At 40.0% G+C, this 15,744-nt stretch overlaps 1 protein-coding gene across 4 annotated transcripts in view; it reads right to left on the bottom strand.

Annotated features, from left to right (window-relative positions):
* The window catches only part of LOC124793474 (F-box/LRR-repeat protein 2-like), a 58,694-nt gene extending 44,665 nt beyond the window's left edge, over positions 1-14,029 (bottom strand). The window contains exons 1-2 of one of the 4 annotated variants that reach the window (XM_047258023.1): positions 13,558-14,029; positions 10,344-10,534 (exon numbers count right to left, since the gene is read on the bottom strand). The gene's annotated coding sequence lies outside the window, so the exon portion shown is untranslated. The remainder of the gene's footprint in view (positions 1-10,343; positions 10,535-13,557) is intronic. The other 3 variants (XM_047258022.1, XM_047258024.1, XM_047258026.1) reach the window with 3 other exon arrangements.
* Positions 14,030-15,744: the final 1,715 nt, after the last annotated feature.

The following is a 15,744-nucleotide window of genomic DNA, read 5'->3' as shown; positions in this document are numbered from 1 at the left end:
AAACAGACTGTGAAGGTAAAATTAGAGAGATTTGAGCTTATACAGGGGTTTACTAGCAGTTGTTCTTCCCATGCATGCTTCATGACTCGTAACAGGAAAGATAGAAAATTGTCAGTGGTATGCGAAGTACCCTCAACCACACACTGTAAGATGGCTTTCAGAATTCAGATATAGATTGTAAATAACAATGAAATACATTGTAACTTTAAACAGAATTACTTCCTGGAAGACTTCAGCATGGAGAATCACACAGACAGAAAATTTCAATTATTCCCCTTCCTTTTGAGTTAACAAAATTAAGAGCTGAAATAATGCACTATACAGTGGAAAAAGATTTCACACTCGCAACTCAAAATCTATATTGAGATTCAAACATCAATCATTCACAGAAGAAGTGTTTCTAAGGACCATAAGATTGATGATACATTAAATGCTAATGAGAACACCTTGTGCGACAGATCAGGCACATCAAATTAAGAGTAAAGAATGTTCAGGAAGAGGTGACTTGTCAAAGAATATTTCCAAGAAGAAAATCATCAAGGGCTACTAAAACAATGAGTGAAGTTAACACTACAACTAGTTCTAGAAATGTGCAATCAAAAAGTGCTAAGCTTTTATTCATTTTCTACATAAGGTCATTAACTTTATAGATGGTCTCTAAAACAAGTCTATTGAAGATGTGTGCAGTCATTACCAGATGTATGTCGGTGGGTTTCCATCTAACTGTACCAGAAGTTCAACACAAGTTCCAGCATTATCATACTTAGCATATACTGAAATGAATCAGTATTGCAGTATTAGAGTAAAATCTGTAGCAAAGATAAGTAGTTAGTGTTTAATAAAATATGTATGTCAGTAGTGAGAAGCAGTTATATGATGTAGCCTGATGTCAATAACAGACTGGATCCAAAGATAAGAAAAAAAGTGCCTTCACTCCCATATGCACGTGGTACCTCTGAAAATCTTCAATGATTGCCTTGTCAGACATTGATGAAACATCGGTAAATGTTTTGTACCTCTTGCTATGTCATAATGTGCAGAGTATATCCTCTTACCTCCAAAAATGTATAGACTCTATTGGGGGACCATGATGGTACACAGTTCTTGAAAAAGAGAGACAATACAACAACTGCAGATGAATTACAAGAGTAACTGCAGTAGCTGATAAGCAGATCATATTTAATCTTCGTAGTTAAACATGCTAGGTAGAAAATGGGTGTACAGTGTGAACTGCACAGTACCTTCAACGTAACCAAATCAAATACAGTGAGCTTGTTTGAACTTAAGGATTATTTAACATGATACTGAAAAATCATGGGGGCTGAGAGGGGGTGGGGGGGATGGGGTGCACAGAGATTCGATACCATTCCTCATTTAGTAAATAGGCACATAAACGGGAACTACAATGGTAATTCAGCTACATTGTCCCTGTACTATAGCTCAACTGTGGTAAAGGGTTGTATTAGATGAAACAGATAAGCTGAACATGTAACAAAGATCAGAGTTAAATGTCTCAGCTTCAGGGAGTCATCAGAGGCAGAGCACAAACTAGAATTAGACAAATATGGGAACTGGAAGTTAGACACGTTATTTCCTAAGGGTCTGTCCTTACAGTTGCTTTGATCAAGCCAGGGAAAGAAGGAAAACTCTAAATCTGTATGACCAGATGAGGAATTGAACCCAGCTTCTCTGTAATGTGAGTCCAGTGCCTTAACTATTGCAGCACCTTCTTTCATATTTCTGAGCTACATAGTAAGAGGAGGGATTGTTTGAGGAGGATACAGTAGAGGTTTAGGTACACCACTGGTAGAACAGAGTGTTGATGAAGATTCATTTACTTAGAAAGGAAGTGGAGAGCTGCAGGGTGAAGTAGGATGAGATAGGAAGCTGGCAGAAAGGAGAGAGGAGGTGAAGAGTTTGGAGTGAGGGCACAGGGGTTGGTGAAGGATAGGGACTAACACAAACTGATGCTAAGTGGTTGAAGAAGTAGTTTGAGCCTCTGTTGCCACATCACAATTGAGAGGAGATGGTATTTGAGAGCAAGGATAGATCCCAATTGTACAGACTGTGAAGCACTTATTGAAATTGATCCTGTTGCACCCAGTGTCAAGGTTCTGCCACTGACTGGTTAATCTTGTCCCTGTCCACAGTTCAGCAATGCTCATATATCTGGGGTCTGGTGGCTGTTAGTAATTTATACAGTGTGTCCCAGGTATATGACAGCAAAGTTCATTTGAAGCAAAAAAGTTCATATGGACATATGCCCTGTTCCAAATGGTTTATGAGATAGAACACTTTTCATATACATTGATATTTTTTCATATTATTCAGTAGACTGCCATTTTTTACAATGTACCGCAGTAGCATAGAGGAAATTGAGACAAACAATTTGGTACAGCACACTTGTGGTCCATCAAACCAGGAAACTACTTCAAATTGCCCTACAGAAACTACCTAAGCTTGTGGTGGTACATGTTGCTATTCAAGGTAGCAACATGTCCTACTTTCTTTCTACTGTGAAAGATGGTCATGTAGAAGCCATATTTGTAGGAGTAGTGGTAGAGGACAGATTGCATACTGTGCATGCATTTTTTATTTTTGAGCAGTACAAAATGCAAATATAAGCACAGTACAGTCACAAGGCGTGACAGAGGGCAAGTGTTTGAGTGGTGGGAAGGACTCATTTAAACTTTGTCGTCGCAACTAGCAGGTGCCACGGACACCAAAGAAAAAGAGATTGGGATGACAATGGCTGTTGTTCCAAAGAGGAAACAAAAGAAGATTGTATGGAATTGCTTAATTACTTACTTACTTACTGCTTGACTACGGGATACTAACAATATGTTTCTCAATTAATTTGGTTATCATGAGCTTAAATGTGAATTTTAATTGATATGATGAAAATGTTATGGGGATTCTTAAATCCAGAAGGATCCTGAAAAGGAGTAGTTACATGATTTCATAGCTAGTGGGTAGCAAATATAATCTTCCATTATCACAGCAATTTTTTGAAGATGGTGAAGAAGTTTGATATAACTATGAGTGGCACTGCGTGGCAGGACCACAACATCAAGGAGTGACAGGAGTGCAGAAGGAGAAGATTTAAAGGTAAAAGTAGTTATGAATGTACAACTGACAGAGCACATTCACGGAATGGGTACCCCAGTTAAGTACTCTCCAGCAATGAATACCAGTGGTAACATTCAATGCTACAGCGCATGCACATAATGTGAGATTTTCAATATCCAATTACTTGTACCATGACATGTTTTCATTACAGACTGCAGTTTTTCAGTTATTCAAGAAAAATGTGTAAAAGTGACATTATACGTGTTCTGTCTCAGAAACCATTTGAAACAGTATATATGTCCATATGAAGCTTTTTGCTTCAAGTGAATGTTCCTGTTATACTCTTGAATATTGACCATTCCTCCTGGGATGCCTTGTAAATAAACAGCTAAGCAGAAGCTGCAGCAGAGCCAGTGTATAATGCAGCTTCCTTCGCAAATAGGAAAGGTAAGGAACGGTGAGGGGAGAGGAGTGTAAAGGAGTGGGTACAGGCATATTGCATCAGATAATACTCAATCTGGTGCAGGCAGGGGTAACTGCACGTTTGCTGTACATAGTGAGAAGGGAGCAAGAAATCTAGAAGTAGTGGGGGTAGGCAAAACTGAACAGAGAGAAACCACAGAGAAAACAGAGTGAGTGAGAGACATACACACTATGTGAAAAAGATGTGAAGTGCACAGAAGACATGGTCAGATGTCAATGTAACGTTGTACAGGTACACACCATCAACACATACATAAATGATTAGAGATGCAGTTCTCTGTGACATGTAGAATGGTCACCAGAGTGAATTAGTGGTGTTCAGACGTGGTAGGGTACATAAGGAGTGGTAGGGTACATAAGGAGCATGAAAGCATCTAACATTGAGTTATCATTATGAAAGACATCAAGATGATGCATACACATGCAAGACAGCATTATTAACAAGCAACAGATTTTGAAAAGGGTCTCAGTGTTGGTCTTCACATAGTCAAATGGTCGAATTGTGCAGTATTCAGATTTGTGGGCCATTTTGATCTGAGAGTGGCCTGATGTTGGACTGCATTGGAATGTAATACACATTGTCAAGACCTTGGTCACCCATATTTAACCAGCACAAGGGATGATGCTGTATTGTGCACCAAGCACATTGTGAACACTTTGCACCTATGGCTGCCATCCAAGAACAAGTAGAGGACTTTATGCATTGGTCTGTATCATTCCACACAATTGGTCATAGACTAGCAGCAACCCGACTAGGGAATTAATGGCATTGCATTGTGTTCAGCAATGAATCATAGTTCTGCATGACTCCAGGTGACCATCACCAGTCATAATGGCAGCAACCTGGGGAGAGGCCCCATTCTTCCAATGCTTTGGAGAGTTAGAGTGGTGTTACTCCTGCATCATTGTGTGGAGAGCCATTGTGTGTTCAGGTCATGGCTGGTAGTGAATGAGGGAACTCTGATGGCACTTTGGTATGTCACAGACATTGTGCCAGTTTTTTTTTTTTTTTAAAAAAAAGGACAGTGCTCATCTAGTCGTGGCACATGTATGTATCTATAAACGGTTCATGTTATCTTGAGGTACCACCATAGCCAGGAGGAATCCCAGATCTGTCCCTGATAGAACTTGCTTGGGACCAGCTTGGATGTTAGCTCTGCCCCAGGGCCAGTATAACAAGGATCAGTTAAAACAGTTGTGGCCAAGCTTGCCTCAGAAAAATATACAATGACTTTGTGACAACCTTCTCAACTGAATCAGTGCAAGCACCCAGGCCAAGAGGGGTGTAACATCTTACTAATAAGTGTGTTCATATTACAAAGTGCTTTGTATACATGATATGAATTTGTAATGAATGAAATAATATTATACACTCTCTCAACCCATGAAATTTCATTTTGTTTCCTTCTCTACTTCTGGGTGAGTCAATTTTTTTGATATAAACTGAATTACAGTTAAATACCAGAATGAGAATGTAGAAAAAGACAGGTTGCTACTTAATGTAAAGAAGACACATCAAGTTGCAGACAGGTGCAGTTAAAAGACACTTACATACAGCTTTCGGCCACAGCCTTCACCAGTAAAAGAGAGTCCCACAGCATTCACACACACAAGCAAGCACACCTCACGCACACGACTGTCAACTCTCGCATCTCTTGCCAGAATGCAACTATCACATGGAATGCAAACAACAATCTGGTGGGGGCAGAAAGGGGAAAGGGATAGTAGTGTATGGGTGGGGAGAGAGAGAGAGAGAGAGAGAGAGACGAATGCTGTTGGTAGAGTGTGCAGGGACTAGAATGCCAACAGACACAGCATCAGGAGGTTGTGGGGCAGGGAGGTGTGGGAGAAAAGGAGCAAAAAAGGAGACCAGTGGGGAAAGATGGATGGATGGATGGATGGATGCACTGGCAGAGGGCTGCAAATAAACAGGGTGGGAGATGAGACTGAAATGATAAGACAGAGGGGGTTGAAGCTGTTGGGTGGCAGGTGTGGGAACATGTTACCAAAGGTTGAGGCTGGGATAATTACAAGAGTGGAGAATGTGTTTTAAGGATAACTCCCATCTGTGTAGTTCAGGAAAGCTGGTGGTTGATGGTAGAATCCAGATGTCTCAAACAGTGAAGCAGCCTTTGAAATTAAGTATGTTGTGTTCAGCTGCATGTTGTGCCACAATGTGGTCTACTTTGCTCTTGGCCACAGTTTGGCAGTGGCCGTTCTAGTGGACAGGTGCTTGGTAGTCGTACCAATGTAAAAAGCTATGCAGTGATTGCAGCAGAGCTGGTAAATGACATGGCTACTTTCAGAAGTGGCTCGGTCCATGATGGGGTAAGATAAACCTGTGGCAGGACTGGAATAGGTAGTGCTGGATGGGTGGGCTGGGCAGGTTTTACACCAGGATCTTCAACAGGAATATGACCCTTATGGTAAGGGGTTGGGATTGGAAGTGGCAATGGGATGGACTAGGATTTTGTGGATGTTGGATGGGTGACAGAACATAAGTTTAGAAGGGGTAGAAGTATCTCAGGTAGGATGGTCCTTTTTTCAGGGCAGAATGATATTGTCCCACATCGTTTCTCAAATGTTTCCAAAACCATATAATCCCCCCAAACAGCCTAACAGTGAAGATTCCTTTCTCTGGATCTCACCCCTCCTTTCATGGTGACCTACACCTTTTCAGATTCCACCAGTTCCTGGCCCTCACAAACCTGGTGCTACCTTTTCAACTATCCACATCGCCCAAAACTCCCTACCAGCTCTCCACCAAATCCAGGGTCAAAACATTCCTGTAACACTGTTGTTAATCGCGGTCTCCCCACCTAGCACTTCCTATTCCAGGCCTGTTACAGGTTTATCCTACCTCACCAGAAGTTGGGTCATCTGCAAAAGCAGCCACCCCATTGCACAGTTTTTTTCATGTTGATATGACTACCAAGCAGCTGTCCATCAGGATGAACGGCCACCGCAAAACTGTGGACAAGGGCAAAGTAGGCCACACTGTGGCACAACATGTAGCTGACCACAGCACACTTGATTTCAATGGCTGCTCACTGTCCAGGCCATCTGGATCCTTCCCTCCACCACCAGCTTTTCTGGACTGTGCAGACGGGAATTATCCTTACAACACATTCTCCACTCCCATAATTATACCAGCCTCAATTTTCGGTAACATTTTCCCATGCCCTCCACCCAACAGTTTCCACCCCCTCCATCCTATCATTCTCATCTCCCACCCTGTTTACTTGCAGCCCTCTGCTGATGCATCCGCGTCTTTCCCCGCTCCTCTCCAATTTTTGCTCATTTTTCACCCACCTGCCTACCCCACAACCTCCTGACACTATCTGTTGGCTTTCTAGTCCCTGCACCCTCCACCAGTCTGTGTTGTTCTCTCTCCACACCCGTACACTACTTTCCCTTCTCCTTCCCCGCCACCTCCAGATTGCTGCTTGTATCCCATGTGATAGTTGCATTCCAGCCCGAGATATTGGAGTTGGCAGTCGTGTGTGTGAGGTGTGATTGCTTGTGTGTGTCTCTCTCTTTTACTGATGAAGACTGTTGCCGAAAGCTTTATGTAAATGTTTTATCTGCACCTACCTGCAATTTGACGTCTCCTTTACGTTAAGTAGCAATCTGTCTTTTCCTACGTTGTTGATATTCCTACCTGGAGTTTCCACTCTTTAAGTAGCTGAATGAAGTAGAGATGAGTAAGAAGCTAATTCACGTGGTGGCAGAGTGTGGAAGAGTGGTAGAGGTAAATGCACAACAGAGAGTTTCAAAGATGGAAGCCATAAGGACTTTCAGAGTTCACATTTGTGCAGTTGAAAGAAAATGGTGTCCAAATAGCACAGACTATAAAGTAGCCACTGAAAGTAATTGCAAATGATCAAACTTACTCTCTGGACGCAGTCTGGGGGTGGACATTCACATGAGGGGCAACTAAATGGAGATGAAGCATATATATAAAGCAATGTTGTGGTTGCAGCGTATCTGCAGTACGACATGGCTGATATCGCATTGTCTCTGATAGCATCTCAGCAACTGTCCAAAACAACTCCTCACTCCTGTCGGGTCACAGTGCTAGAAAATAAGTTTCCCTTATGTGTTGAGTGGTTATTTAAATTGTATAAGTTATGCACCAATTTTTTCTCTGATACTTCTTTTATTTTAACAGTATATTTCTTATCCATATTTAATATATTACTTCCCCTCTAAATTTTTATGAATTGATTTGTAATTGAATATAACAGTTTTGCTGGTAGTTATTAGAGCACCACAGAAATCATTTTTGAGATAGTTTAAGAATTTTTATTAACAAGCAAACACACTACAAAATTGTAAAATGAGTAAAAGAGAGAAAAATATTTGAGAATCGACATAGTGAAACATTAAAGAATTAATATTAACTACTGAATTTTCAAGGTATTTTGAAATATGTTTTATATTAATGGATCAAAGAGTCATTTAAAAATACAAGTGAAATTTGTCTTATTCTTTTGATATCTGTATGCTCCAACAGTACTAATCTCCTCTACAAGTAAACTGTGAACTTGTTAGGACTGCCATTCCCTTTTAATAGAAGAGAAGAAGTGCACAGCAAAAAGTGTAACTTCAATAAGACCAGGGTACACTATTGCACAGCAAGAAGTGTAACTTCAATGAAGTTTAACAGTCCAGTATCTGCAAGAATGAGTGAGTATGCATGTTACAGAAATGAGCTACTGACAGTTTTTGTAGCATGTGAAAACTAGAAAATTCCATTTTGAAGCATTCTCTATAGATGCATCCCTCCCCCACAATAGTTGTGCCTACCACTGATTATGTTGTTACCATCTGATGTTTTGTCACAACAGGCTTGCTCCATTATCAGCTATTATCACACGCACCACTTGCTCTTTACCACTTCAATTTCATTTTGTTACACTGTAGGACAGAAAAATAATTTATCACATAGAAAGCTTATATTATACCATGTCTTACACTGATATTCAATTTCCTGCAGTTTATTAGAAGTTGGTGAGAGCATGCATTAAATTTCACAGCAGTTTTATGTTCATACATATCTCCTCTTGTTACTTTCTTCTGAATAAAGGATTTTTCTTACAGAAAGATTGATATCTGAGCTATTTCTTTAGTTGCAATTTTTAATGCTGTTATCTGTGCTCATGTCTGATGCTCCCAGAGTTTCAACAAGGAAGTATACACTGAGGTGACAAAAGTCACGTGATAACTCTTAATTTCGGGTCGGACCTCCTTTTGTCTGCCACAGTACAGCAACTCAACATGGTAAGGCCTCAACAATTTGTTGGGAGTCCCTTGCAGAAATACTGATCCATGCTGCCTCTATAGCCATACATAATTGCAAAAGTGTTGCCAGTGCAGAAATTTGTGCACAAACTGACTTCTCGATTATGTCCCATAAATGTTTGAAGTTCATGTTGGGCACCCTGGGTGGGCAAACCATTCGCTTGAATTGTCCAGAATATTCTTCAAACAAAACACAAACAGTTGTGGCTTAGTGACATGGCACACCGTCATCCATAAAAACTCCATCATTGTCTAGCAACATGAAGTCCATGAATGGCTGCAAATGGTCTCCAAGTAGCTGAACATAACCATTTCCAGTCAGAGATCAGTTGAGACAACCCAGAACATTCTATGTAAACACAGCCCACACCACTATGGAGTCACCACCAGCTTGCACGGTGCCTTGTTGACAACTTGGGTCAAGGGACCGATGGCCTTTATATTCTAGTCCCTTCAACGCCCATAAACCAACCAACAACTTTGTTCCATGGCTTTGACAGGCCTGCACCACACTCAAACCCTACAATCAGCTCTTACCTACTGAAATTGGTGGTGGCTGTTGTTGTTCTACGGTGCAAAACATCTGAGGTCATAAGTGCCCCTAGCTAAAATCAGGACTCAGACTCATCTGACCATGCCATAGTGTTCCAAATGTCTAGGGCCCAACCAATATGGTCCCGAGCCCCAGGAGAGTAGCTACAGGTGATGTGCTGTTAGCAAAGGCTCTCGCGTCAGTCATCTCCTTCCATAGCCCATTAATGTTAAATTTCACCACACTGTCCTAAACAGATATGTTCATCGTGAGTCTCACATTAAGTTCTGTAGTTATTTCGTGCAGTGTTGCTGGTTTGTTGACACTGACAATTCTATGCAAACACTGCTGCTCTCAGTCATTAACTGAAGGCCGTGCGCCACTGTGTTGTTCGTGGTGAGAGGTAATGCCTGAAATTCAGTATTCTCGACACACACTTGACACCGTGGATTGTGGATGTGTCTAGCTCTAACTGCAAATCCATATTCAAAGTCTGTTAATTCATGTCGTGCAGCCATAACCACGTTGGAAATTTTTCACATGAACCACCTGAGTATACATGACAGCCACGCCAGTGAACTGCCCTTTTATACCTTTTGTACTTGATACTACCATCATCCGCATATCACTATACCATGACTGTCATCACTTTAGTGTACCTACTATAGAGTAACATTCCGAAGGCGAGTTCTACGATACTCCTATTAATGAATTTGAAATTTGTTGAGGGGTGCAGAACATCAAACTCCAGAAATTTCATATATTTAGCTATTTTTAATGTAACTAGATCATTTTGCACCAGTTATAAGAATTTCACGTATGAGATTCCTGTACCTTTTACTATCTAAGATTAATGTAATCCTTTCATTAGTGTATTATCCAGGCTGCTCATACACAAACACTGCTTTTTCAGAATCGTTTATAAAATATTTGCGCATAATACTACAGGACTTACCTCTTTATCTCATAGAGTGACAGCTCAATACAGTTTTAAATGTCTGCCACATTTGTTTCACTTCTGACTGCATCAGCACACACATTTTTGTCATGGAATCCTCTTTGATTCATGCTGCCACACCACATTACGATTTTTAAGTCCAACAGTTGTGTGCCATCTGCTCAAATTTGGACCTTCTTTTCATCTTTCTGAAAAGTCCACAATTGCTTCTGCAATTATGCATTGCCTTTCATCCAATTTTGTAGTGACACAGTTGTTCATATTGCCCATTATTCAAGATATTTCTGTTTAAATCTTACACTAAACATTGACAATTTCATATATTTGATTTATTATTTACGGTTCGTGAGATGAAAATCATGAATGAGTGCATCATTTGTCTAAATGAGCTAGAAGACTGTATCTAATTTGGTTATTTAGTACCTCCAGTCTTCTATGATAAATGTTAAATTAATCTTAAAGTTTTTCCTGTGCCACATAAAAATCAGGCATCATCATAAGCAAGTAGTCAGTTAATAGATCGGCTCACTTAACTTCATATTTATTCATACACAAAAGTGAGCAGTTTTTCATAAGTGAAGGTTCCTTTACATCTCTACTATCCTCATGCGATACTGACCTGCCAACTTGGCTTCATTCTCTGTCTAAGATGCTTTTGAAGTTGTCCTTCAGGTACCTTCTGAATTTATCCTGATGAGACCATTTGGACTCTGGTACTGCCCAACCACCAAGCAAAAATCTTTGTATATGATGGGTATTGAACCTGGGTCTGCATTAAAGCCATCAGATACATTGACTATTTATCTACAGACTGCCACATTTACTGAATCCTAGTGGCAATAAGACATGCTATGAATTGATTAGAGAGATCTGTTGATAGTGATTCAACTCTTGAAAAAAGAGCTGTTTGGAGGTCTGGAATAATCTTTGGTGGTGGCCAATGGATTGAAATTCATCCCCCCAATGCATCCCTGACGTGATCTACAGAATTCAGATCTGGGGGTACCGACAGGCAGCTCACACCATGGATATTTTTACCTGTGAGAAATTCACTACAAGAGCAGCTCAATGTTGTCTAGTATCACAGTACATCAAGAGGAAGTCTGGATGACCTAAACCTTTTAAAATCCATTTATTTTCATTGTATTTTGAGCACAAATTCTCTATCAATGTTCTTGTAGAATGTAAATTCTTTACAATTAAATTGTTGAGTTGTCAATAGGCACACGCATAAGGAAGAAAACTTGTTGGCTTTCAGATTTTCTCCTGGCACACGCTGGAGGTGACATGAATGGGGGGAGGGGGGACAGGAGGGGTGGAAAGGAAAACTGTTGGATGGAGGGTGCACAACAGTGGGTTATCTGAGATTGAGGCCAAGATGATTATGGGGACAGAGGATGTATTGTAAGGTTAACTACCATCTATGTAGTCCTGAATTCCTAGCCAGCAAACTGGCTACCTTCCTCTGAGCCACTAGCCAACCCCCTGCCCCCCTCCTCTTCCTACACCCTTCCAAACCAACACTGCTCCCATCACAACCAGTCCATCTACCACAAAAGAGCATTGGCACAGCCAGTTTAGGTGGCACCATACAGGGGTATAAGTGTGTGTTTGCGTATTTTTTTCATGGTACTCTAGCTTGTCAAAGTATAAAATCCAAAAGCTAGCAAGTTTTCTTCCTTTTTGTGTGAGCCTATCAGCAACTAAATGCTTCCTAAAGTATTCAAATTCTGTCTCATTGTTAGAACGTCCTTGGATGAGTACGTACACGTCATGTACTTCCAGTACCCCATCTCTGATTATTAAAAGTATATCTCTGTTGCTTATCCAACATGATTTCTTCTCATATCAGGGCCGCATGATGAGAAAATTGACGTCTTTTCACAACTTCTGTGATTTCATTGGGTGTCTGTCTCTTTTCTCACAAATGTATGACAATCATTCGGCAAACTGAAGTGGAATTCACCTCAATTGATGTATAGACTCCGTGGAAAATGTAAATAAGAATAGCCAGACAAGGAGTTGAAATTCAATCCTCCTGCATCTGAGTCCAGTGCCTTAACCACTACATCACTTTGTTCGGTGATCTGAATCAAGACATCTGAGGATTGTATCCCATAAAACAGTATGTAAATATTACCTTTAGTGTATTCAGTTGACAACTGTATGTAAACTCTTCTCACAATGAAAGTACGCGAGTCATTAAATGTCTAATATTCTGCTTTTTATTATCAAAAAGCATACCGATTCAATCCAATGAGTCCTACTTTCTTAAATACAGAGATTCCACTTTGTGGGGAAAGCTCATCAATTATAAATCCTACTTTCCTATAGAGATTTCACTTTGAGGAGAATGCTCATCAATTACAATTATGCTTTGCTCCTGAACACTGATGTAGTTTGACAGATGCATTAATCGCATAATATAGGAATGAATATGCAATGCATAAGATTTGGTTATTTGTTATGAAAAAGTGTTAAAGCCACAACTGATTAGTATTAATTTTACAGTAACATATCTACTCAAACTATTAGTTCAGCTGAGGTGGTTGAAATGAATAAGACATGCTTTATACAGATAGCATAAGAGTAATTAAACCCTTAATGCCAAGCACTGTAGTTTTTCATGGTATGTTATTGTTATGTGTATGTAAGCAGACTGTTGGCAAATCAAAGAAATGGTAGGGTAAAAAATGTATGACTTTTATGACTGCCGGAACTCATTTTCCTGTGCAGTGCCTAGTTGATATAATCAATCAAAGTATGGCACGTTTGTTTAATTTGCCCAGCAAAATTTATTGCTATTATTTGGTATGCATTACCAACTGACATATGATGGTTATTTTAACAGTGTGTAAATTACAGATATTTAGTTCGTTTTCTATTTTACTTGAATTTTGCAGTTGTCTTATACAACATATTGGCCATTTAGTTCTCTTTCCATAAACAATATTTTGTTTTTGTGTGGCCATTTTTTCCACGTTGCTCATATGATCTGCAGAAATAATAGGAGTTTGGATTTTTGTTTGTTTTAACATATCTGGAGGCTTTATAATATAAACCGCTGGAATCCTCTATTTTACAATACACGTTTTTTAATTTATGATGCATTGTTACATATTGTGTTTTGTTACTCAATTACTGGGATGCCGGGACACCACTGGAATCATTAGTACTGCTTTAACGTACAATTTCAGTTTATAGTACCAACCTTCTTTACTGCGATGGTTCTGTAATCTGAAATGGGGTCGAAAATATAACAACAAAGAATGAATTGTATTCTGTACGTTTATGACAAAATGATAAAAGAAGTTTGTATTAATAGCAACGAAATCTTGCGCGATCTCAACAAACGCAGCTCTTTTCCATACAGCATTAAAAAAGCTCGCTGCTTTGCAGTCACTCTGTTTAAACATTAGCTGTCAGCAGCTATCCGTAAGCCCTGCAGTCGTCTCCTTTTATTTGCTTTTTCTTTCTCTTGTTACTTCGTGTTCATGGGAATTAGTTCTACATGCACACACTACATCCACCTTTTTACTTACAGATTTCAGTACTTAAAACAATACAAAATTAATTTTCTCTAAATGGTGATAACGGCAAAGCTTTTATTATACTTCAATAACTACATCACCACCAACAACCCAACTATACCAGCTGCGCAGTACTTTCAAATTGCCAATATTTTCATTTTTGCTCCCAATGAGTAAACTCTACAGATACATTACTACTAACATCTGAGAGTGTCCAACCCTCTTTGGAAAAGTTCGTTTTGGTAGATGTCGATAATGTAGAAATGTCGTAGAATTTCGATCTCACAGGATCCTGTGAAGACTAATAACAGGTCGCTTCATAGTACATGCCAACGGACAGTCACGGTACGTGAAAGTCAGGTGATTTTACACTGGACATCTCGGCACGTCATGCCAAATCGCTTGGCCCAGTATCGAGCGGCGAAGTGAAATTATGCGATACCATCCGCGCTACGAAATGCCGGGGCATAGTATCGGAACTGAGGAACTAACAACGTTAAAGTTTATCAACAGCCAAAGTAAACTTCGTAACGGATATTCTTGATAAGTTTTGTATGGTAAATTGTTGAGAACTGAAACAACATTTCAAAACATCGACATGTATTTGCTGACGAAGATATATACAGGGTGGTCCATTGATAGTGACCGAGCCAAATATCTCACGAAATAAGCATCAAGCGAAAAAACTACAAAGAACGAAACCCGTCTAGCTTGAAGGGGGAAACCAGATGGCGCTATGGTTGGCCTGCTAGATAGAGCTGCCATAGGTCAAACGGATGTCAACTGCGTTTTTTTAAAAATAGGAATCCCCATTTGTTATTACACATTCGCGTAGTACGTAAAGAAATATGAATGTTTTATTTGGAGCACTTTTTTCGCTTTGTGATAGATGCCGCTGTAATAGTCACAAACATATAAGTACGAGGTATCACGTAACATTCTGGCAGTGCGGACGGTATTTGCTTCGTGATACATTACCCATGTTAAAATGGACAGTTTACCAATTGCAGAAAAGGTCGATATCGTGTTGATGTACGGCTATTGTGATCAAAATGCCCAACGGGCATGTGCCTATGTATGCTGCTCGGTATCCTGGATGACAACATCCAAGTGTCTGGACGTTACCTTATTTAAGGAAACAGGAAGTGTTCAGCCACATGAGAAACGTCAACCACGACCTGCAACAAATAATGATGCCCAAGTAGGTGTTTTAGCTGCTGTCGCGGCTAATCTGCACATCAGTAGCAGACAAACTGCGCGAGAAACGGGTATCTCATAAACGTCGGTGTTGAGAATGCTAGTACATCAACATCGATTGCACCCTTATCATACTTTTATGCACCAGGAATTGCATGGCGACGACTTTGAACGTTGTGTACAGTTCTGCCACTTGGCACAAGAGAAATTACGGGACGATGACAGATTTTTTGCACGCGTTCTATGTTCAAACGTCTCTCCGTTCTGTATTTTAATTTAAAAAAAAAACTACCTGTTACCAACCGTTCGCCTAAAACTGTGAGCCATATGTTTGTGACTATTACAGCGCCTTCTATCACAAAGCGAAAAAAGTGGTCCAACTAAAACATTCATATTTCTTTACGTACTACACGAATATGTAATAAAAAATGGGGGTTCCTATTTGATATCCGTTTGAACTATGGTAGCGCCATCTAGCGGGCCAATCATAGCGCCATCTGGTTCCCCCCTTCAATCTATACAAGTTTCGTCCTTTGTAGTTTTTTCGTTTGACGCTTATTTCGTGAGATATTTGGCCCGGTCAGGATCAATGGACCACCCCGTATATGAAAACACACCAAACAATATTTGTAAGGGAATTCACAGAGCCCATTGACCTTATCAATGGATAA

This window comes from Schistocerca piceifrons, chromosome 1, assembly GCF_021461385.2.
Source record: "Schistocerca piceifrons isolate TAMUIC-IGC-003096 chromosome 1, iqSchPice1.1, whole genome shotgun sequence".
In the NCBI taxonomy this organism is placed as follows: domain Eukaryota; kingdom Metazoa; phylum Arthropoda; class Insecta; order Orthoptera; family Acrididae; genus Schistocerca; species Schistocerca piceifrons.
Note: the sequence above shows the minus strand (reverse complement) of the source record. Positions and strands in the feature narration are given on the sequence as shown.